This window comes from Salmo salar, chromosome 01 (assembly GCF_965601325.2).
Source record: "Salmo salar chromosome 01, fSalSal1, whole genome shotgun sequence".
Lineage (NCBI taxonomy): Eukaryota > Metazoa > Chordata > Actinopteri > Salmoniformes > Salmonidae > Salmo > Salmo salar.
In genome coordinates, this window is record NC_138291.1 from 161,038,434 (window position 1) to 161,062,260 (window position 23,827).

At 42.9% G+C, this 23,827-nt stretch overlaps 1 protein-coding gene across 1 annotated transcript in view; it reads left to right on the forward strand.

Moving 5' to 3' along the window:
* The window catches only part of LOC106568017 (GDNF family receptor alpha-2), an 86,121-nt gene that overhangs the window by 55,026 nt on the left and 7,268 nt on the right, over positions 1 to 23,827 (forward strand). The window lies entirely within an intron of this gene.

Below are 23,827 nucleotides of genomic sequence, written 5' to 3' on the forward strand. Positions count from 1 at the left end.
CAATCTTGGTTTCATTAGACTTTAGAATCTTGTTCCTCATGGTCTGAGAGTCTTTAGGTGCCTTTTGGCAAACTCCAAGTGGGCTTTCATGTGTCTTTTACTGAGGAGTGGCTTCCGTCTGGCCAATCTTCCATAAAGGCCTGATTGGTGGAGTGCTGCAGAGATCAAATTTTCAAATCAAATTTATTTTTATATAGCCCTTCGTACATCAGCTGATATTCTCAAAGTGCTGTACAGAAACCCAGCCTAAAACCCCAAACAGCAAGCAAAGCATGTGAAAGAAGCACGGTGGCTAGGAAAAACTCCCTAGGAAAAACTCCCTAGAAAGGCCAAAAACCTAGGAAGAAACCTAGAGAGGAACCAGGCTATGAGGGGTGGCCAGTCCTCTTCTGGCTGTGCAGGGTGGATATTATAACAGAACATGGTCAAAATGTTAAAATGTTAAAATGTTCATAAATGACCAGCATGGTCAAATAATAATAATCATAGTAGTTGTCGAGGGTGCAACAAGCACGTCCGGTGAACAGGTCAGGGTTCCATAGCCGCAGGCAGAACAGTTGAAACTGGAGCAGCAGCACGGCCAGGTGGACTGGGGACAGCAAGGAGTCATCATACCAGGTAGTCCTGAGGCATGGTCCTAGGGCTCAGGTCCTCCGAGAGAAAGACAGAAAGAGAGAAAGAGAGAATTAGAGAGAGCATATTTAAATACACACAGGACACCGGATAAGACAAGAGAAATACTCCAGATGTAACAGACTGACCCTAGCCCCCCGACACATAAACTACTGCAGCATAAATACTGGAGGCTGAGACAGGAGGGATCAGAAGACACTGTGGCCCCATCCGATGATACCCCCGGACAGGGCCAAACAGGCAGGATATAACCCCACCCACTTTGCCAAAGCACAGCCCCCACACCACTAGAGGGATGTCTCCAACCACCAACTTACCGTCCTAAGACAAGGCCGAGTATAGCCCACAACGATCTCCGCCATGGCACAACCCAAGGGGGGGGGGGGGGGGGGGGCGCCAACCCAGACAGGAAGACCACGTCAGTGACTCAACCCACTCAAGTGACGCACCCCTCCCATGGACGGCATGGAAGAACACCAGTAGGCCAGTGACTCAGCCTCTGTAAAAGGGTTAGAGGCAGAGAATCCCAGTGGAAAGAGGGGAACTGGCAAGGCAGAGACAGCAAGGGCGGTTCGTTGCTCCAGCCTTTCCGTTCACCTTCACACTCCTGGGCCAGACTATACTTAATCATAGGACCTACTGAAGAGATAAGTCTTCAGTAAAGACTTAAAGGTTGAGACTGAGTCTGCGTCTCTCACATTGGTAGGCAGACCATTCCATAAAAATGGAGCTCTATAGGAGAAAGCCCTACCTCCAGCCGTTTGCTTAGAAATTCTAGGGACAATTAGGAGGCCTGCGTCTTGTGACCGTAGCGTACGTGTAGGTATGTACGGCAGGACCAAATCGGAAAGATAGGTAGGAGCAAGCCCATGTAATGCTTTGTAGGTTAGCAGTAAAACCTTGAAATCAGCCCTTGCCTTAACAGGAAGCCAGTGTAGGGAGGCTAGCACTGGAGTAATATGATCAAATTTTTTTGATCATATTGTGCCAAGCTTGTAGCGTCATACCCAAGAAGACTAGAGGCTGTAATTGCTGCCGAAGGTGCTTCAACAAAGTACTGATAAAGGGTGTGAATTCTTATGTAAATATAATATTTCTTTTTTTTTTTTTTTAATACCTTTGCAAAAAAAAAAACCCCAAAATGTTTTTGCTTTGTCGTTAAGGGGCGAGATGAGAAGAAAACAAATAATTTCATCCATTTTTGAATAAAGCTGTAAGGTAACAAAATGTGGAAAAACTCAAATCAAACTTTATTTGTCACATGCGCCAAATACAACAAGCGTAGACGTTACCGCAAAATTCTTACTTACTAGCACTTAACCAACAGTGCAGTTCAAAAAGAAGAAAAAAATTACCAAGTAGACTAAAATAAAAAGTAATAATAAAAAGTAACACAATAAGAATAAAAATAACGAGGATATATACAGGGTGCACCGGTACTGAGTCAGTGTGCGGGGATACAGGCTAGTTGAGGTAATCTGTACATGTAGGTGGGGGTGAAGTGACTATGCATAGGTAACAAACAAACAGAGAGTAGCGGCAGTATACAAAAGGGAGGGGGGAGGGTCAGTCAACGTAAATTGTCCGGTGGTGATTTTATGAATTGTTCAGCAATCTTATGGCTTGGGGGTAGAAGCTGTTTAGGAGCCTTTTAGTCATAGACTTGGCGCTCCGGTACCGCTTGCCATGCGGTAGCAGAGAAAACAGTCTATAAATTGGGTGACTGGAGTCTCTGACATTTTTATGGGCTTTCCTCAGACACCGCCTATTATATAGATCCGGGATGGCTGGAAGCTTGGCCCCAGTGATGTACTGGGCCGTTCGCACCACCCTCTGTAGTGCCTTACGGTCAGATGCCGAGCAGTTGCCATACCAGGCAGTAATGCAACCGGTCAGAATGATATCGATGGTGCAGCTGTAGAACATTTTGAGGATCTGGGGACCCATGCCAAATCTTTTCAGTCTCCTGAGGGGGAAAAGGTTTTGTTGTGTCCTCTTCACAACTGTCTTGGTATGTTTGGACCACGATAGTTCGTTGGTGATGTGAACACCAGGAATTTGAAACTCTCGACCCGCTCCACTACAACCCCGTCGATGTTAATGGGGGCCTGTTCGGCCTGCCTTTTCCTGTAGTCCACGATCAGCTCCTTTGTCTTGCTCACATTGAGGGAGATGTTGTTGTCCTGGCATCACACTGCCAGTTATCTGACCTCCTCCCTACAGGCAGTCTCATCATTGTCGGTGATCACGCCTACCACTGTTGTGTCATCAGCAAACTTAATGATGGTGTTGGAGTAGCGTTTGACCACGCAGTCATGGGTGAACAGGGAATACAGGAGGGGACTAAGCACACACCCCTGAGGTGCACCAGTGTTGAGGATCAGCGTAGCAGATGTGTTGTTGCCTACTTTTACCACCTGGGGGCAACCGTCAGGAAGTCCAGGATCCAGTTGCAGAGGGAGGTGTTTAGTCCCGGAGTCCTTAGCTTAGTGATGAGCTTCGTGGGCACTATGGTGTTGAACGCTGAGCTGTAGTCAATGAACAGCATTCTCACATACAGTTGAAGTCGGAAGTTTACATACACCTTAGCCAAATACATTTAAACTCAGTTTTCCACAATTTCTGACATTTAATCCTAGTATAAATGTCCTGTCTTAGATCAGTTAGGATCACCACTCTAAGAATGTGTAATGTTGGTATAATAGTAGAGAACAATTTTTATTTCAGCTTTTATTTCTTTCATCACATTCCCAGTGGGTCAGAAGTTTACATACACTCAATTAGTATTTGGTAGCATTGCCTTTAAATTGTTTAACTTGGGTCAAACGTTTTGGGTAGCCTTCCACAAGCTTCCCACAATAAGTTGGGTGAATTTTGGCCCATTCCTCCTGACAGAGCTGGTGTAACTGAATCAGGTTTGTAGGCCTCCTTGCTCCCACACGCTTTTTCAGTACTGCTCACAAATTTTCTATAGGATTGAGGTCAGGGCTTTGTGATGGACACTCCAATACCTTGACTTTGTTGTCCTTAAGCCATTTTGCCACAACTTTGGAAGTATGCTTGGGGTCATTGTCCATTTGGAAGACCCATTTGCGACCAAGCTTTAACTTCCTGACTGATATCTTGAGATATTGCTTCAATATATCCACATCATTTTCCTTCCTCGTGATGCCATCTATTTTCTGAAGTGCACCAGTCCCTCCTGCACAAAACACCCCCACAACATGATGCTGCCACCCCCGAGCTTCATGGTTGGGATGGTGTTCTTCGGCTTGCAAGCGTTCCCCTTTTTCCTCCAAACATAACGATGGTCATTATGGCCAAACAGTTCTATTTTTGTTTCATCAGACCAGAGGACATTTCTCCAAAAAGTACGATCTTTGTCCCCATGTGCAGTTCAAAACGTAGTCTAGCTTTTTTTATGGTGGTTTTGGAGCAGTGGCTTCTTCCTTGCTGAGTGGCCTTTCAGGTTATGTCGATATAGGACTCGTTTTACTGTGGATATAGATACTTTTGTACCTGTTTCCTCCAGCATATTCACATGGTCCTTTGCTGTTGTTCTGGGATTGATTGTCACTTTTTGCACCAAAGTACGTTCTTCTCTAGGAGACAGAATGCGTCTCCTTCCTGAGTGGTATGACGGCTGCATGGTCCCATGGTGTTTATACTTGTGTACTATTATTTGTACAGATGAACGTGGTACCTTCAGGCGTTTGGAAATTGTTCACATGGTTTTGTTCACATCGGCTACCGATAGTGTATCACACAGTCATCCAGAACAGCTGATGCTCTCGTGCATGCTTCATTGTTGCTTGCCTCAAAGCGAGCATAAAAAGCATTTAGCTCGTCTGGTAGGCTTGCGTCACTGGGCAGTTCGCGTCTGGGTTTCCCTTTGTAGTCCGTAATAGTTTTCAAGCCCTGACACATCTGACGAGCATCAGAGCCGGTGTTGAAGGATTCAATCTTAATCCTGTATTGACGCATTGGTTGTTTTATGGTTCGTCTGAGGGCATAGCGGGATTTCTTATAAGCGTCTGGATTAGTCTCCCGCTCCTTGAAATCGGCAGCTCTAGCCTTTAGCTCGATGCGGATGTAAAAGGGTCTGAATACTTTCCCAATGCACTGTACGTACGCACACACACAAACACACACTGTAATAATATTCTTGTCACACATTTTCCTTAGGAGGCTTGTGCTCACACACTGCTCTGGTACTGCTGATAACCGCATGACATACCACACACACACACAAACACACACACAAACACGCAATTACTCCCTACAGGAGACATAAACATGCACGCACACACACTTTCACTGCAATTACACTCAACAGGACAATGAAAGAGAGCAAAAGAGTGTGATAGGATACATAGAGAGATAGCGGTTCCACGCAGGGTAGCCCAAAATGTTTTTGGTATCTGTCACGTCCTGACCAGTAAAGGGGCGGTTTGTTATTGTAGTTTGGTCAGGGCGGAGCAAGGGGTGTTTGTTTAGGGTGTTTCGGGGTTGTTTGGGGTATGTTCTATGTTAGTGTATTTCTATGTTATTTCTAGTTGGTCTATTTGTGTGGTGTTTATTGCGTTGACCTTCAATTGGAGACAGCTGCTTCTCGTTGCCTCTGATTGAAGGTCCTATTTATAGGGGTGTTTGTTTTATGGGGGTTTGTGGGTAGTTATTTCCTGGTTTAGTGTTTGTTGCACCTGACGGGACTGTTTGGAGTCGTTTGTTTTGTATACGTGTTTATTTTGTTTTCCTTCAAATAAAAAATAAGTTGAGTATACATTTTCCCGCTGCGTTATGGTCCACTCCTTACGACAATCGTGACAGAACTACCCACCACCAACGGACCAAGCGGCGGAGGAAGGAGCAGCAGGAGGAATATAAGGATTCATGGACATGGGAGGAGATCCTGGACGGGGCAGGACCATGGCACCAGGCTGGGGAGTACCTGTGCCCTAAGGAGGAGCTGGAGGCAGCCAAGGTGGAAAGGCGCCATTACGAAGCGTTATATGCGCCGATTGGCAAGTGCGAGAGGCAGCCCCAAGAAATGTTTTGGGGGAGCACACGGGGAGAGTGGCTAGGTCAGGTAATAGACCTAAGCCAACTCCCCATCCTTATTATGGGGAGCAACGGATCATGAGAGCACCGGTGTATGCGGAAGTGCGCACGATCTCGCCCATGCGCACGCACAGTCCGGTGCGAACGATCCCAGCCCCTCGCAAGTGCCGTGCTAGAGTGGGCATCCAGCCGGTTAGGAGTATGCCTGCACAGCACATCTGGCCACCAGTGCGCCTCCTAGGCCCAGGCTAGGCCCTGCCATCAGGCCTCTGCACAGCCCAGTTCGCCCTGTGCCAGCACTCCGCTCATGCAAGGCTACTGTTACCATCCAGCCAGGACGGGTTGTGCAGGCGGTGCGCTCCAGACCATCGGTGCCTACTCATGACCCAGTGTATCCAGTTCCCGCTTCTCGCACTAGCCTTGAGGTGCGTGTTTCCAGTCTGGTGCCTCCAAAGCCAGCACCACGCACCAGGCCTCCAGTGCGTCAGCCCAGTCCAGTACGTCCTGTTCCCGCACGTCCTGTTCCCGCTCCTCGCACTAGCCTTGGGGTGCGTGTCTCCAGTCTGGTACCTCCAGTATCAGCCCCACGCACCAGGCCTCCAGGGCGTCAGCCCAGTCCAGTTCATCCTGCTCCTGCTCCTCGCACTAGCCCTGTGGTGCGTGTCCCTAGTCTGGCGCCTCCAAAGCCAGCCCCACGCATCAGGCCTTCAGTGCGCAGTCCCCGTCCAGAGCTTCCGTCGACAGTTCCCCGTCCAGAGCTTCCGGTGACAGTTCCCCGTCCAGAGCTTCCGACGACAGTTCCCGTTCAGAGCTTCCGGTGACAGTTCCCCGTCCAGAGCTTCCGGTGACAGTTCCCCGTCCAGAGCTTCCGGTGACAGTTCCCCGTCCAGAGCTTCTGGCAACAGTGCCCCATCTAGAGATGGCCTACAGTTCGGAGCCTGCAGAGACAGCCCACAGTCCGGAGCCAGCAGAGACGGCCCACAGTCCGGAGCCAGCAGAGACGGCCCACAGTCCGGAGCCAGCAGAGACGGCCCTCCAATCTGGAGCCAGCAGAGACGGCCCTCCAATCTGGAGCCAGCAGAGTCGCCCTCCAGTCCGGAGCCAGCAGAGTCGCACTCCAGTCCGGAGCCAGCAGAGTCGCCCTCCAGTCCGGAGCCAGCAGAGTCGCCCTCCAGTCCGGAGCCAGCAGAGTCGCCCTCCAGTCCGGAGCCAGCAGAGTCGCCCTCCAGTCCGGAGCCAGCAGAGTCGCCCTCCAGTCCGGAACCAGCAGAGTCGCCCTCCAGTCCGGAACCAGCAGAGTCGCCCTCCAATCCGGAGCTCCCAGAGTCGCCCTCCAGTCCGGAGCTCCCAGAGTCACCCTCCAGTCCGAGGTCTACAGCGACGCGCATCAGCCCGAGGTCTCCAGCGACGCGCATCAGCCCGAGGTCTCCAGCGACGCGCATCAGCCCGAGGTCTCTAGCGACGCGCATCAGCCCGAGGTCTCCAGCGACGCGCCTCAGCCCGAGGTGTTCAACGATGCGTCTTTGTCTAGAGACTTCGGGAGGGGTAAATAATAATAAGCAGTTAGCGGGGGTGGACAGGTTAGGTTGGGGAGTAAGGCCGGAGCCTGAGCCCCCTCCGTAGTAGGAGGTTGGGGAGGGGGGGGGGGGGTGTAGCACAAGAACCGTCGGTGACGGTGGCCACCCTCCCTTCCCTCCTTTTAGTTAAGGGATTCTTTTTTTGGGGGGGGGGGGGGGGGGTACTGTCACGTCCTGACCAGTAAAGGGGCTGTTTGTTATTGTAGTTTGGTCAGGGCGTGGCAGGGGGTGTTTGTTTAGGGTGTTTCGAGGTTGTTTGGGTTATGTTCTATGTTAGTGTATTTCTATATTATTTCTAGTTGGTCTATTTCTATGTGGTGTTTATTGGGTTGACCTTCAATTGGAGGCAGCTGCTTCTCATTGCCTCTGATTGAAGGTCCTATTTATAGGGGTGTTTGTTTTATGGTGGTTTGTGGGTAGTCATTTCCTGGTTTAGTGTTTGTTGCACCTGGCGGGACTGTTTGAAGTCGTTTGTTTTGTATACATGTTTATTTTATTTTCCTTCTTCAAATAAAAAAATAGACGAGTATACATTTTCCCGCTGCATTTTGGTCCACTCCTTACGACAATCGTGACAGTATCTCGGATTGTTCTGGTAATTCTCACATACAAGCTTCATTTGGAGGAAGGATGTTTGACATGCTTTTTACATTTATATTTTTTTTAATCATGTGGGGAAAATCATGATGGAAGTGGCCATTTTAGGCTCTTTTTAAACCTATAAGCCTCCTTTGAGGCAGAGAGAGAGAGAGTATAGACTAGATTATATGAGTCAGGTGAGTAGCAGTCATTGTGAGTGTATAGGTCGTTATCAATAAGGTGTCACAATAAGGTGCAGAGTGTTTGATTTGCATGCTTGGGGGAAAGGAGACTCGCATCTCCACTAAAACCATTGACAACTGCATGCGGTTTTCAAGGGATTGTTAAATAAATATTAAGTATTTGGTTGTAACATCATCACCTCTTGAAGAGCATAGTCAGAACTACACATTTCAGATTATTCCACATTTAGCTTGATCATCAGAGCTATAGAGCAAGTAACTCCATGCTTTTCATGATCAGTAAACATCAATTGATCATGTTTTTTCAGATACATGAGGGTAGCCTATCCATTTGGCTTGTAGATCGCTAGCTAAGCAAACAACATGGGTCATTTAGCTTGCTTCATCAGAGTTTAGGGTTTTGGAAAGAGCTTGACATTGTCCTTGTAAAGTTGTCAGTTCGACTAACGTTACTGTCATCACCACTAAAGATGGCATGCAAATCAAACAATATTTGGATATTGCTATCCATCTACTTTATCCCCTGAAAGTTTGCTTGATAACTAGCCATATTGACGTGATCTGTTATTAGCTAGCTAGTCAAATTGACATGGTCCATCAATCAATGTAACCTATCATGTCTGTCAGCAGCAATCATGATTAAACACTCTTAAAAACAATGTTGAAATGATGATAATGTTCGCTAACTTTGTTAGGTAGGCCTACCATGTTGGAGGAACAAGTACATTAGGTCTACTTACCAACATGTTTAATCAACTGTACAAAGTTGATTTGATTTGAAAGTTTCTAATGGTAGTAAACATTATTAGCTAACAGTATATCGGCAAATGCACCATTCTGCTGCTTGACAGGCAGAGCCCACAGAGGATTGGAAATGTGTTTACTGATCATGAAAAGCATGCAGCTACTTGCTGTATAACTCTGATGATAGTGAGCTAAATGTGCGCAATTGTTTTGCATGGAGTAATCCGGAATGTTTAGTTCTGACTCTGCTTTTCAAGAGGTGATGATCTGTCTCCCCTTGCTCTTCATCTGCTTCCTCAAAACGCAAACATATTTTATCCAGGTGTATTGCCCTTTAACTTTCAACTAAGAAACATACTGTGGTTTTAATGAACAGCTTGCTAGGCATGTATTATCGATATCACATACGAGACCTAGCTAGTGGTTTGATTACAGTAAAGCTAGACTATAATACCAATTCTAGCACTGACGCCTTGTGGTGATAATGTTGAACTACATATAATTACAACAGGATGATACATATCATGAAGCAAACAAATTGCAACTTTGTTTCAAGCAACATGTATTTTGAAATTAAATGAAATTAACATTAAAATATTCCTTTCTGCATGCCCTTATGATAGTGATATTTGCTAATAATGTCTCTCCCCTGTGCAAGTCATCCTTAAAGTGGAAATTACATAATTTACCAACATGAAATCTTAATATAACACTTTTTAAAAACATTTTCTGACAAGCGAGCACTTACTGTACATATAGTAATTTTCACGGTTTCATAAATTCTTAGAATGTTTAGGAATTATGTATACTGAGGCATTTGTGAAAAGTCGATAGCAATATAGAGTGGGAAAGTGGCTGTGTGTTTGGACAATTAATGGACACTGCAATAAATAAAACCTAAAAAAACATCTGTCTCGTCCAGGACTGGAGTCTACGCAGATTGGTGCACCATAGCCAACCAGAGCTACAGTAGGCCTTTATGCAAACGAGCCCTTTGTTACACAGGCCTGCCATCATTCACTTTGAACTGGATACAGAATGTCAATCTTACATTTGGGAACTTTACAGTCCTATTGATCAAACAACCATGAAAAGGTAGGCTCTCTCTCCCTCAGTTATGCACATCAACAACAATAAGATCAACAACTAATGCTAGCCAGAGCAAGATGAGGTAAAATCTAACCTAGGAACATTAGATAAACCCTGTCTAACTTTTTCAGCTAGTTGGCCGTCAAAATTGCACTAATAAAATTGTAGCCTACTCGTCCTTCTGCAGCTTTCCTGCAATCAAGCACCCAAGCTAACCGGCTAAAGCTGGCTAGCTTGCTAGCTAGCTACTTCCAGACACAAATAAGAGAACTCACTCTGACCATTTTACTCGCCCTAACAGAGCTGGTTAGCTAGGCTGTTTACATGTTATCTAGCAGATGGCTAGCTAACGTTAGGCTCCGTGTTTTTAGCTTGCTACGTAAATAGATATGCTAGCCTATTAGTCACGCTATGACTGACTTGTGTTCAGTGCCCTTGCTAGTTTGATTGTATTGACATTCCCAGCCTTAGTTACATTCATCTGTTTTTGTCCAAAATATTGAGTCATTGAAACAAACAGTGCATCCTGATAGAAATATTTTTTGGACTACCAAGAAATGTATTAGGGAGTTATATGAAACATGCATTGAACTGCATCCATCTATTCTACCAACAGTGCCTTAGTGTACGTCATGGAATGTTGAGTCAAATATAAACTCTTTTTTAAACGTCTTATAAAGTTGGTTATGTAGCATAAACTGAGAATTTGATCTTTTTGACTGATATTATGATTGTCTGTTTGTTTCATATCTGCAAAGTAGTTAAAATGCTGTCAGTTCCACTTTAAGGCCTACCTTCATTACAAGGGTAAGGCTTGCACTAATCCATTTTAATGAAGGGATGAAGCTGTAGAAGTCAGATCTGGTATCCTTCAACATGGTTAGCCTCATTAATTGTCTAATAAAAAAGAAAAACACACACACTGCTCTTGCCAGTATCAGCCTTTTATTTTCTTTCAAGTTATTAGCAAATGATTCCCACACACATATGTTCTCAGATGTGTGAGTGCTTTTCCTATTTCTAATAGTATTATTTCAAATGCAGAAAATATCTCAACAAAATGTAAACAATTTGCTAATCCTGTTTTAGTATAGAAATTACAAGCCATATGTGCATTGGACATCCCCACAAGGCCAATTGTAATCCCATCATACAGTATGTCTGCATTGGGCATTCATGCCATAAATAATCTCACATCAGCTGTAAGCAATGGAACCAAAAGGGTAGAGCACGGATAGTGGAGGCCAGAGAAAAATCCCCTGGAGAGTGACCATTGTGAAGGGTCACTTCTACGTGGGCCGTCCTCTGGACGGGGAACTGTCACCGGAAGCTCTGGACGGGGAACTGAAATCGGACAGTGTGGTTAGATTAACGAGAGTCTTGTCTTTAAAATGGTGTAATATAGTCGTATGTTTGAGAAATTGAAGTAATAGCATTTCTAAGGTATTTGAATATCGCGCCACGGGATTCCACTGGCTGTTGAGTAGGTGGGACGATTTCGTCCCACATACCCTAGAGAGGTTAACACCATAGTGTCCGCAAAGCTCATCACTAAGCTAAGGACCCTGGGATTAAACACCTCCCTCTGCAACTGGATCCTGGACTTCCTGACGGGCCACCCCCAGGTGATAAGGGTAGGCAACAACACATCTGCCACGCTGATCCTCAACACTGGGGCCCCTCAGGGGTGCTTGCTTAGCCCCCTTTTGTACTCACTGTTCACCCATGACTGCATGGCCAAACACGACTCCAACACCATCATTAAGTTTTCTGACGACACAAAAGTGGTAGGCCTGATTACAGACAGCGATGAGGCAGCCTATAGGGAGGAGGTCAGAGACCTGACAACAACTTCTCCCTCAATGTGAGCAAGACAAAGGAGCTGATCGTGGACTACAGGAAAAGGTTGGCCGAACAGGCCCCTATTAACCTCTCTAGGCTAGGCGGGACGAAATCGTCCCACCTACATAACAGCCAGTGTAATCCCGTGGCGCGTTATTCAAATACCTTAGAAATGCTATTACTTCAATTTCTCAAACATATGACTATTTTACACCATTTTAAAGACAAGACTCGTTAATCTAACCACACTGTCCGAATTCAAAAAGGCTTTACAACGAAAGCAAAACATTAGATTATGTCATCAGAGTACCCAGCCAGAAATAATCAGACACCCATTTTTCAAGCAAGCATATAATATCACATAAACCCAAACCACAGCTAAATGTAGCACTAACCTTTGATGATCTTCATCAGATGACAACCCTAGGACATTATGTTATACAATACATGCATGTTTTGTTCAATCAAGTTCATATTTATATCAAAAACCAGCTTTTTACATTAGCATGTGACTAGCATGTGACTAGCATTCCCACCGAACACTGCCGGTGAATTTACTAAATTACTCACGATAAACGTTCACAAAAAGCATAACAATTATTTTAAGAATTATAGATACAGAACTCCTCTATGCACTCGATATGTCCGATTTTAAAATAGCTTTTCGGTGAAAGCACATTTTGCAATATTCTCAGTAGATAGCCCGGCATCACAGGGCTAGCTATTTAGACACCCAGCAAGGTTAGCACTCACCAAAGTAAGATTTACTATAAGAAAAATGTTATTACCTTTGCTGTCTTCGTCAGAATGCACTCCCAGGACTTCTACTTCAATAACAAATGTTGGTTTGGTTCAAAATAATCCATAGTTATATCCAAACAGCGGCGTTTTGTTCGTGCGTTCAAGACACTATCCGAAAGGGTAAATACGGGTGACGAGCATGGCGCAATTCGTGACAAAAAAATTCTAAATATTCCATTACCGCACTTCGAAGCATGTCAACCGCTGTTTAAAATCAATTTTTATGCCATTTTTCTCTTAAAAAAGCGATAATATTCCGACCAGGAATCTGCGTTTAGGTAAACAGACGAAAGAAAATAAAGCATTCGGTCGACTCGGGCACGCGCCTAAGCCCATAGTACTCTGATCGGCCACTTGCCAAAAGCGATAATGTGTTTCAGCCAGAGCCTGCCTCGATATCGTTCAGCTTTTTTCTGGGCTCTGAGAGCCTATGGGAGCCGTAGGAAGTGTCACGTTATTGCAAAGATCCTCAGTCTTCAATAAAAAGAGCCAAGATGAAACACAATTCTTCAGACAGGCCACTTCCTGCATGGAATCTTCTCAGTTTTTGGCCTGCCATATGAGTTCTGTTATACTCACAGACACCATTCAAACAGTTTTAGAAACTTTAGGGTGTTTTCTATCCAAAGCCAATAATTATATGCATATTCTAGTTACTGGGAAGGAGTAGTAACCAGATTAAATCGGGTACGTTTTTTATCCGGCTGTGTCAATACTGCCCCCTAGCCCTAACAGGTTAAAATGGTTTGAACTTTGAATCTCAATACGAGGTGGAGACGATAAAATCACCTCCCGGACAATCACTGGTACGGCTGATTAGCTGTCCTAAGGAAGGTATATTCGTAAGTGAATTGAAGTATGACCATCCTGTTACTGTGCTCAAACCATCGTATTACGCTACTCTCATCACACCACTGGGGAACCAGTCTGGCTAGCCTATCTTCAAATAAGTATCTTCAAGAGCGAATGGAAGGAAAAGAAAATCATCTCTGTAGTTCTGTTCAGGACTACACGACAAGTCACTGGATACCGGACAACAGTAGAGTTGTTGGAACCATTTCGACAATCAGAGCCTTACAAGCGTCCCGCGAAAAGGCCCAACCCCCTTTCCAAGGCTGCCCCGTTCACCGAGAGATCCCAGTTGAACCCAGGAATTTCATATAAATACATTCATGACTTCTTGCTCAAAGTGGGTGGTGGTTTGTGTGCGAAATATTTGGTGATTGTAGGTGAGAGTAGTTTCTGAATGTGGCAATGTTAAGTGTCTCTGTCCCTCTTTCCCTCTCCATCTGTTCTTTAACAAGTATCCATAAGCTGTAGACCACACTACCTACCAAGAGAGTTTTCATCTGTATTCTTTGTAGCTGTTTACATACCACCACAGTCAGAGGCTGTCACTAAGACATCATTGAATGAGCTATATTCCACCATAAGCAAACAAGAAAACACTCACCCAGAGGCGGCGCTCCTAGTAGCCGGGGACTTTAATGCAGGGAAACTTAAATCTGTTTTACCAAATTTCTATCAGCAGCTTAAATGTGCAACCAGAGGAAAAAGAACTCTGGACCACCTTTACTCTACACACAGAGACGCATACAAAGCTCTCCCTCGCCCTCTATTTGGCAAATCTGACCATAATTCTATACTCCTGGTTCCTGCTTACAAGCAAAAATTAAAGCAGGAAGCACCAGTGACTAGATCAATTAAAAAGTGGTCAGAGGAAGCAGATGCTAAGCTACAGGACTGTTTTTCTAGCATAGACCGGAATATGTTCCCGGGATTCCTCCGATGGCATTGAGGAGTACACCACATCAGTCACCGGCTTCATCAATAAGTGCATCGATGACGTCGTCCCCACAGTGACCGTACGTACCCCAACCAGAAGCCATGGATTACAGGCAGCATCCGCACTGAGCTAAAGGCTAGAGCTGCCGCTTTCAAGGAGCGGGACTCTAACTGGAAGCTTATAAGAAATCCCGCTATGCACTCCGATGAACCATCAAACAGGCAAAGAGTCAATACAGGACTAAGAGCGAATCGTACTACACCGGCTCTGACGCTCGCTTGATGTAGCAGGGCTTGTAAACCATTACAGACTACAAAGGGAAGCACAGCCGAGAGCTGCCCAGTGACATGAGCCTACCAGATGAGCTACTTCTGTACTTGCTTTGAGGCAAATAACACTAAAACACGCATGAGAGCACCAGCTGTTTCAGAAGACTGTGTGATCACTCTCTCCGCAGATGAAGTGAGTAAGACCTTTAAACGGGTAAACATTCACAAGGCCACAGGGCCAGACGGATTACCAGGATGTGTACTGCGAGCATGCGCTGACCAACTGGCAAGTGTCTTCACTGATATATTCAACCTCTCCCTGTCCGAGTCTGTAATACTAACATGTTTTAACCTGTTAGGGCTAGGGGGCAGCATTGACACGGCTGGATAAAAAACATACCCGATTTAATCTGGTTACCACTCCTACCCAGTAACTAGAATATGCATATACTTATTACATATGGATAGAAAACACCCTAAATTTTCTAAAACTGTTTGAATGGTGTCTGTGAGTATAACAGAACTCAAATGGCAGGTCAAAACCTGAGAGATTCCTTTACAGGAAGTGGCCTGTCTGACCATTTGTTGAACTTCTTTTCCATCTCTATCATTTACTAAGGATCTCTGCTCTAACGTGACACTTCCCACGTCGTCCATAGGCGCTCAGAGCCCGGGAAAAAACTGAATGTCGTCATTCCAGCCCCAGGCTGAAACACATTATCGCCTTTCTCAAGTGGCCGATCAAGAGACACTGGCTTATGCGCGTGACCCCGACCGCCCCCGCCTTTGGGATTTTTTCCTCTGTTTGCCGAAAAGGAGATTCCCTGTCGGAATATTATCGCTTTTCTACGAGAAAAATGTCGTAAAAATTGATTTTAACCTCTTGGGGCTAGGTGGGACGCTAGCGTGCCACCCGTGGTGCACTCCATCAACAGCAGGTGCATTTCAAGAGCGGCAAATTTGAATCCAAATAAATGTCAAAATTCAAATTTTTCAAAAATACAACTATGTTACACCATTTGAAAGATAAACATCTCCTTAATCTAACCACGTTTTACGATTTCAAAAAGGTTTTACGGCGAAAGCATAAATTTAGAGTATGTTAGGACAGTACATTTACAAGAGTTGTGTGTAATGTTTTGTCAAGTCAAAGACAGGGTCACCAAAACCATAAAACCAGCTAAAATGATGCACTAACCTTTTACAATCTCCATCAGATGACACTCCTAGGACATTATGTTAGACAATGCATGCATTTTTAGTTCTATCAAGTTGATATTTATATACAAAAACAGCGTTTTACTATGGCATTGATGTTGAGGAAATCGTTTCCCTCCAATAACCGGCAGTCAAGTCAGCGTCACAAATTAAATAATTAAAATTAGAAAACATTGGTAAAATATTATATTGTCATTTAAAGAATTATAGATTTACATCTTTTGAACGCAATCAACTTGCCAGATTTAAAAATAACCTTACTGGGAAATCACACTTTGCAATAATCTGAGCACTGTGCCCAGAAAAATACGCGTTGCGATACAGACTAGACGTCATGTTGGGGAGATCTAAAATCGAAAATACTATGTAAATAATCCATTACCTTTGATTCTCTTCATCAGATGTCACTTCCAGGTATCACAGGTCCATAACGAATGTAGTTTTGTTCAAAAAAGCTCATCATTTATGTCCAAAAATCTCCGTCTCGTTAGCACATGATGTAAGCCAGCCGGACTTCTCGTCATGAACGAGGGGAAAAAATATATTTCCGTTCGTTCAAACATGTCAAACGTTGTATAGCATAAATCATTAGGGCCTTTTTTAACCAGAACATGAATAATATTCAAGGTGGACGAATGCATAGTCTTTTATAACGTATTGGAACGAGGGTACCCAACATGAAGTAGCGCGCCAGGTGTCTAATGGGACATCACCGTTCCATGGCTCTTGTTCGGTCAGATCTCCCTCCAGAAGACTCAAAACACTTTGTAAAGGCTGGTGACATCTAGTGGAAGCAATAGGAAGTGCCAAAATATTCCTAAACCCCTGTGTTTTTCAATGGGATAGGTTTAAAGTCAATACAACACATCAGGTATCCACTTCCTGTCAGAAAATGTCTCAGGGTTTTGCCTGCCAAATGAGTTCTGTTATACTCACAGACACCATTCAAACAGTTTTGGAAACTTTAGAGTGTTTTCTATCCATATATAATAAGTATATGCATATTCTAGTTACTGGGTAGGATTAGTAACCAGATTAAATCGGGTACATTTTTTTTATCCAGACGTGCAAATGCTGCCCCCTAGACCCAACAGGTTAAACAGCGGTTGACATGCTTCGAAGTACGGTAATGGAATACTTAGAATTTTATTGTCACGAATTGCGCCATGCGCGTGACACTTCTTTACTATTTCGGATAGTGTCTGGAACGCACGAACAAAACGCCGCTATTCGGATATAACGATGGATTATTTTGGACCAAACCAACATTTGTTATTGAAGTAGCAGTCCTGGGTGTGTATTCTGACGAAGACAACAAAAGGTAATGAAACTTTTATAATAGTAAATATGATTATGGTGAGTGCTAAACTTGCCGGGTGTCTAAATAGCGAGCCCGTGATGCCTGGGCTATGTACTTAGAATATTGCAAAATGTGCTTTCACCAAAAAGCTATTTTAAAATCGGACATATCGAGTGCATAGAGGAGGTCTGTATCTATAATTCTTAAAATAATTGTTATGCTTTTTGTGAACGTTTATCGTGAGTAATTTAGTAAAATGTTAGCGAATTCCCCGGAAGTTTGCGGGGGGTATGCTAGTTCTGAACGTCACATGCTAATGTAAAAAGCTGGTTTTTGATATAAATATGAACTTGATTGAACAAAACATGCATGTATTGTATAACATAATGTCCTAGGGTTGTCATCTGATGAAGATCATCAAAGGTGAGTGCTGCATTTAGCTGTCTTCTGGGTTTTGGTGACATTATATGCTGGCTTGAAAAATGGGTGTCTGATTATTTCTGGCTTGGTACTCTGCTGACATAATCTAATGTTTTGCTTTCGTTGTAAAGCCTTTTTGAAATCGGACAGTGTGGTTAGATTAACGAGAGTCTTGTCTTTAAATGGCTGTAAAATAGTCATATGTTTGAGAAATTGAAGTAATAGGATTTTTAAGGTTTTGAAAATCGCGCCACAGGATAGCAGTGGCTGTTACGTAGGTGGGACGAATTCGTCCCGCCTAGCCTAGAGAGGTTAAGCAGACCACCATAGTCCTGTGCCCAAGAACACTAAGGTAACCTTGCCTAAACGACTACTGACCCGTAGTACTCACGTCTGTAGCCATGAAGTGCTTTGAAAGGCTGGTCATGGCTCACATCAACACCATCATCCCAGAAACCCTAGACCCACTCAATTTGCATACCGCCCCAACAGATCCACAGATGATGCAATCTCCATTGCACTCCACACTGCCCTTTCCCACCTACACAAAAGGAACACCTATGTGAGAATGCTATTGATTGACGACAGCTCAGCGTTCAACACCATAGTGCCCTCAAAGCTCATCACTAAGCTAAGGACCCTGGGAATTTAATAACATTTGATTTGATGTTGTTGTCATTCCGTTAGGGACCTTTTCAGCGTATTATGTCTCCAGTCAATAACCAGTGCAGAGTGTGTGTGTTTATCCTGTGTTCCCATTTAATTAGCTAGTAAATAAACAATTTAACCAATTTCTGTAGTACTGAATCATCAGTAAGACTCGGGTTTTTGCAGATGCAAGGAGGTTATGACTGTTCAGAATGGTGATATGATACGAGGATATGATTAATAAGTTGACTGTTTATGGATATGATAGTTAACCTCTATGGGCTAGGTGGGACGCTAGCGTGCCACCCGTGGTGCACTCCATCAACAGCAGGTGCATTTCAAGAGCGGCAAATTTGAATCCAAATAAATGTCAAAATTCAAATTTTTCAAACATACAACTATTTTACACCCTTTGAAAGATAAACATCTCCTTAATCTAACCACGTTTTACGATTTCAAAAAGGTTTTACGGCGAAAGCATAAATTTAGAGTATGTTAGGACAGTACATTTACAAGAGTTGTGTGTAATGTTTTGTCAAGTCAAAGACAGGGTCACCAAAACCATAAAACCAGCTAAAATGATGCACTAACCTTTTACAATCTCCATCAGATGACACTCCTAGGACATTATGTTAGACAATGCATGCATTTTTAGTTCTATCAAGTTCATATTTATATCCAAAAACAGCGTTTTACTATGGCATTGATGTTGAGGAAATCGTTTCCCTCCAATAACCGGCAGTCAAGTCAGCGTCACAAATTAAATAATTAAAATTAGAAAACATTGGTAAAATATTATATTGTCATTTAAAGAATTATAGATTTACATCTCTTGAACGCAATCAACTTGCCAGATTTAAAAATAACCTTACTGGGAAATCACACTTTGTAATAATCTGAGCACTGCGCCCAGAAAAATACGCGTTGCGATACAGACTAGACGTCATGTTGGGGAGATCTAAAATCGAAAATACTATGTAAATAATCCATTACCTTTGATTCTCTTCATCAGATGTCACTTCCAGGTATCACAGGTCCATAACGAATGTAGTTTTGTTCAAAAAAGCTCATCATTTATGTCCAAAAATCTCCGTCTTGTTAGCACATGATCTAAGCCAGCCGGACTTCTCGTCATGAACGAGGGGAAAAAATATATTTACGTTCGTTCAAACATGTCAAACGTTGTATAGCATAAATCATTAGGGCCTTTTTTAACCAGAACATGAATAATATTCAAGGTGGACGAATGCATACTCTTTTATAACGTATTGGAACGAGGGTACCCAACATGAACTCGCGCGCCAGGTGTCTAATGGGACATCATCGTTCCATGGCTCTTGTTCGGTCAGATCTCCCTCCAGAAGACTCAAAACACTTTGTAAAGGCTGGTGACATCTAGTGGAAGCAATAGGAAGTGCCAAAATATTCCTCAGCCCCTGTGTTTTTCAATGGGATAGGTTTAAAGGTAATACAACACATCAGGTATCCACTTCCTGTCAGAAAATGTCTCAGGGTTTTGCCTGCCAAATGAGTTCTGTTATACTCACAGACACCATTCAAACAGTTTTAGAAACTTTAGAGTGTTTTCTATCCATATATAATAAGTATATGCATATTCTAGTTACTGGGTAGGATTAGTAACCAGATTAAATCGGGTAAATTTTTTTATCCAGACGTGCAAATGCTGCCCCCTAGCCCTAACAGGTTAATGTTAAAGTCAAGTCACGACACTGCACACCCAGTAGCTAGATCTCTAGGAGCAAGATTGGTCATGCATATTCTAGGTCTATGCATTGTTACTTTTATCAGTATTTTTGTAGTCCTACAACCAATTCTAACAGTAAAGCAATGACATATTTAATCCATTGGAGATATACCCTTCAGTCTCTCCAGGATTTAAGACTTTCTCTGGGACCTTCATCCGCAGACAGGGTTTAGCAGCTTTCACAGGTCTCTGTATCTGAGGTTAGGAAACATAGAAATTAGCACCTCCTGCTGCTAATGTTACTATCCATGCAGGCAATGCTGCCCGATGCGATGCTTCTTTGGGAAATCTATAAACTAACATTTTCTAAAATAGATTTGCCCAGTTCACAAGGACCAACCCACCCACGAATAATGTTGTCAAAATGCAAATTTTGGCTTTGAGAAAACAACTAGAATAAGCTAGCTAGCTAGCTAGCTGTTTACAAACACACCAGAAGGTCTTTGGGGTTCTAGGGTTCACTTCCTCTCCTCCTCAAAAAGCTGTTAAAGCTGTGGTATGTATAACTCTTTTGGCGGCCTGACCAAATTCACATAGAAATGTGTATTATAGATTTGTCAATTTTATTGAAATCAAGTCCTAAGAAGTGGTAGATCTGTTCTATGTGCACTATTTCAATGTTTCCCGTTCTTAGGTTCTGTACACCAGCTTCAAAAAGCTGAAAATACAATATTTTTCGTTACTGAAAATATTTCACAGCGGTTTAGATGGTACAATGAGTATCTACACAATGACTGCTTGTTTTGTCACATAAACTGGAACCATTAGAAATTTTGCAACCAGGAAATGGCGGAGTGGACTGTGAGAATGAGTGATGGGACGATTGATACCTGCGCTCCAATGCAGTTTCCAAAGTACTACTGAACTAACACGTAATGATGCTTGTTGCAAAGTAAATATTATCACATGATCAATGACGTACGAAACTTTGTTTGATCATGTGGTTTTTCAAATCGTGTTGCAAAATGCAAGATCCCACTGATTTCAATGTCGTTACGGTTCTTTCTTCGATTCCAAGCTGCTTTCAAACACTGACATCTACTGGTCACCGTGCTTACACATTTAAATGTTTTTATGTAGTGTCACCTGAATGGTAGCAGGTAGAGTTGGGGTCCCGGGGATCAGGACACTCAGACTACAGGGAATGGGGTCGAATCGTTGCATAGGCATATTATTTTGAAAATCGTTTTATGTGACACCACACTTTCTGCACATTGTTATAAACAGTTAGTTTTATTGAGTAAAGTATCTGTCTTAAGCATCCTATATAATGCCACTGATTCAGTTTTGACAATAAAAAAAGGGATTCAAAACAAAAAAGGGAAGCATGATGGAAGGTGCAACTATGTAATGGTAACTGATTGGAGGCTACTAAGACTCATAACTAACTGCTGTGCCATGGCCATTTGATGAATATTGTGGAAAAACATTACTTTATATTAACATCAAACGCTGCTTTTCATTGCTGACCAGAAGATGTCACTAATGTGTATTGTGTTAAAAGCTCAGAGTAATGAATCGTTTTTCAGCACAATTTGGTGAAAGCCCAAAAGGCTTGACTAGTGAGAATGGATGGTGTAGGAGTAGAGAGTTGACTCTTCATGGGGTTGAGACTCTTCAACAGTCATCCGTACAAAACAAGAGAAGGATTCAGATTAACATGGAACCGTAAAAGATAATAACATGACATGTTTTTAAAATGCGCAAAGATAGTATTGTAGTTTAAGGGTTTTTTAGACGGTGGATGGATGACTCACTTTGTAGACAAACACTGGATGAATACCGATTACAGTTTTTCTGGCTTAATGATGAACCAGAGAGGAAGAGAGAGGCCCAACACAGCGGTAAATCTGTCTCCCTCCAGCAGGTGGCGTTTTTTTGTAGTTTCGCCCACCAAACAAGGTGTTTTTGTATGGAGGCCAATGAGAGAGTGCGAATTTGGTCAACCAAAAATGAATGGCTTATAAGCAATGTTTTGAATATTCAAAAAAGGTTTACAATAATTAGATATATCCACCAATCCAAAGAAAGGATAGGCAGGAGCTAGACAGCTCGCTGTGCCGTTGGTGGACAACTACTCCCATTGTTATGGCAGTGTCGTATCTGTGACTATCATTAAATGTGAAGACTGTTATTTTCTCAAACCAATTCTCTGTGTGTAATTATTATTAAACTAATCATGTAAACTTTAATTAACTAGGAAGTCGAGGCACCACGGGAAAATGTTTATACAGTCTCCATTTCCCGAATCAACTCGTCAGATATCTTATCGATTAGTCTTCTATTAATGTGTCATTATTTCCTCATCAGTTCTCATTACTGAATGTCGCAAACCCTTGGATATCTGCATGAACCCTAGTCTCCATGAATGAATCAACGATATACAAATTGGCTTAATTATTTATTTACTAACTAACTAGACGAATCACAGAAATACATAAACAAACAATATAGTTATTGGTAACTAACACAATGCATTCATAAGTCCCTAGTTGGCTAAACCGTTATGGCGGCTTGGTAGACAATGGAAAGGGGTGGGGACAGATAAAAAGTGGGAAAGACAAAATGTATTCACTACACATAGTTGATAATTATATTAATTGAAATGCTAATCCATTGCACATCAACGGCCGCTCATTCGAAAATGATTGCAATGTATATATTTACGCCCATATGTCGTTGTTGTCTTCTCTGTTGGAATCGCTGGTCCATCTGCTGGAGAGTCAGTTCATCAGAGAGTCTCTGGTTAACTTCCCCAGAAGTCACTATGTCTTTCGTAGTTGTCGCTTTCTCAGCGGCTCTGGATAGTGTCTGTTATAATGGTTACGTCAGGCGTACAGATGGTCGTTGCATAGAATAGATGCTTCCGTGGTTGTCAGTATTCTCGTACTAGACTTACGTAATTTCCAGCTGCAGACTAGTAATTCTATGTCTAGGATTTGCTCTTATTCTGTAGTGATCGATAGTCTCAGAGTTTAATTAACCATTTCCAGCCGTGTAGCCAACACTACACGCCGTCTGGTCTCCTGGGCCTATAGAGTTGTAGTTCTTAACCATTTCAACATGTAGCATCAGTTCCATATTTTCTGGTCTAATGTAAATTTTGTCAGGAGTGGATATATACACTTCTGAGAAAAGGGTGGTCCATGACGCCAACGTAATGCCTATGCTCACATGGGCGTGGCCACTGATTTGGTTAACTTTATATGAAAACCTATATTTTCTCATTTAGAAGGTCAACATGACATTACATCTTTCACAAATAGTTTCATGTTTAATCACATATGTTTCACAATATTTAGATGTAAACCCATAATTAAGAAGTATACACAACCAAAGACACAGTAATGAGTGTTTCTTGTTCTTCATTAGATCACCAAATTACACAAACTCACCAAGACTGTTAATTAAGTGTCCATGGACCACTCCCACATTCTCAAAAATATAAATATTGTTTAATTATTCAAACTTTTGATGTCCAAGGGTCTCTCTGTGTTCCACTGTTTACATTCCAATCTCGAACACTACAGAGCATAGAGGCAGCGTATTTTATGACCGGCATAAAACAGCCGACTTCCCGCTCTCCCCCTCTACGAGAGAGGATGTTAAGATTGGATGAAGTTCATGTCAAAATTATATATATTTTTTTGTTGCATTTTAGCTAACCCTTTAACTAACTTGAACCTAATTCTCCTAACTTGCTATGTTAATTGTCCTAACCTGCTGCATAAGTTCTCCTAACCTGCTACGAAAAGTAAATTCTGACAAACGGTATAGCATCTAGTCTAGTCAAAACCTAGTTACAGCCATGCATCAACTCAACCATTTTGTATTCTATTCCAACAAATAACTAACATACAACTAATCAGAAAAGTGCAAAGTAGTTTCTAGG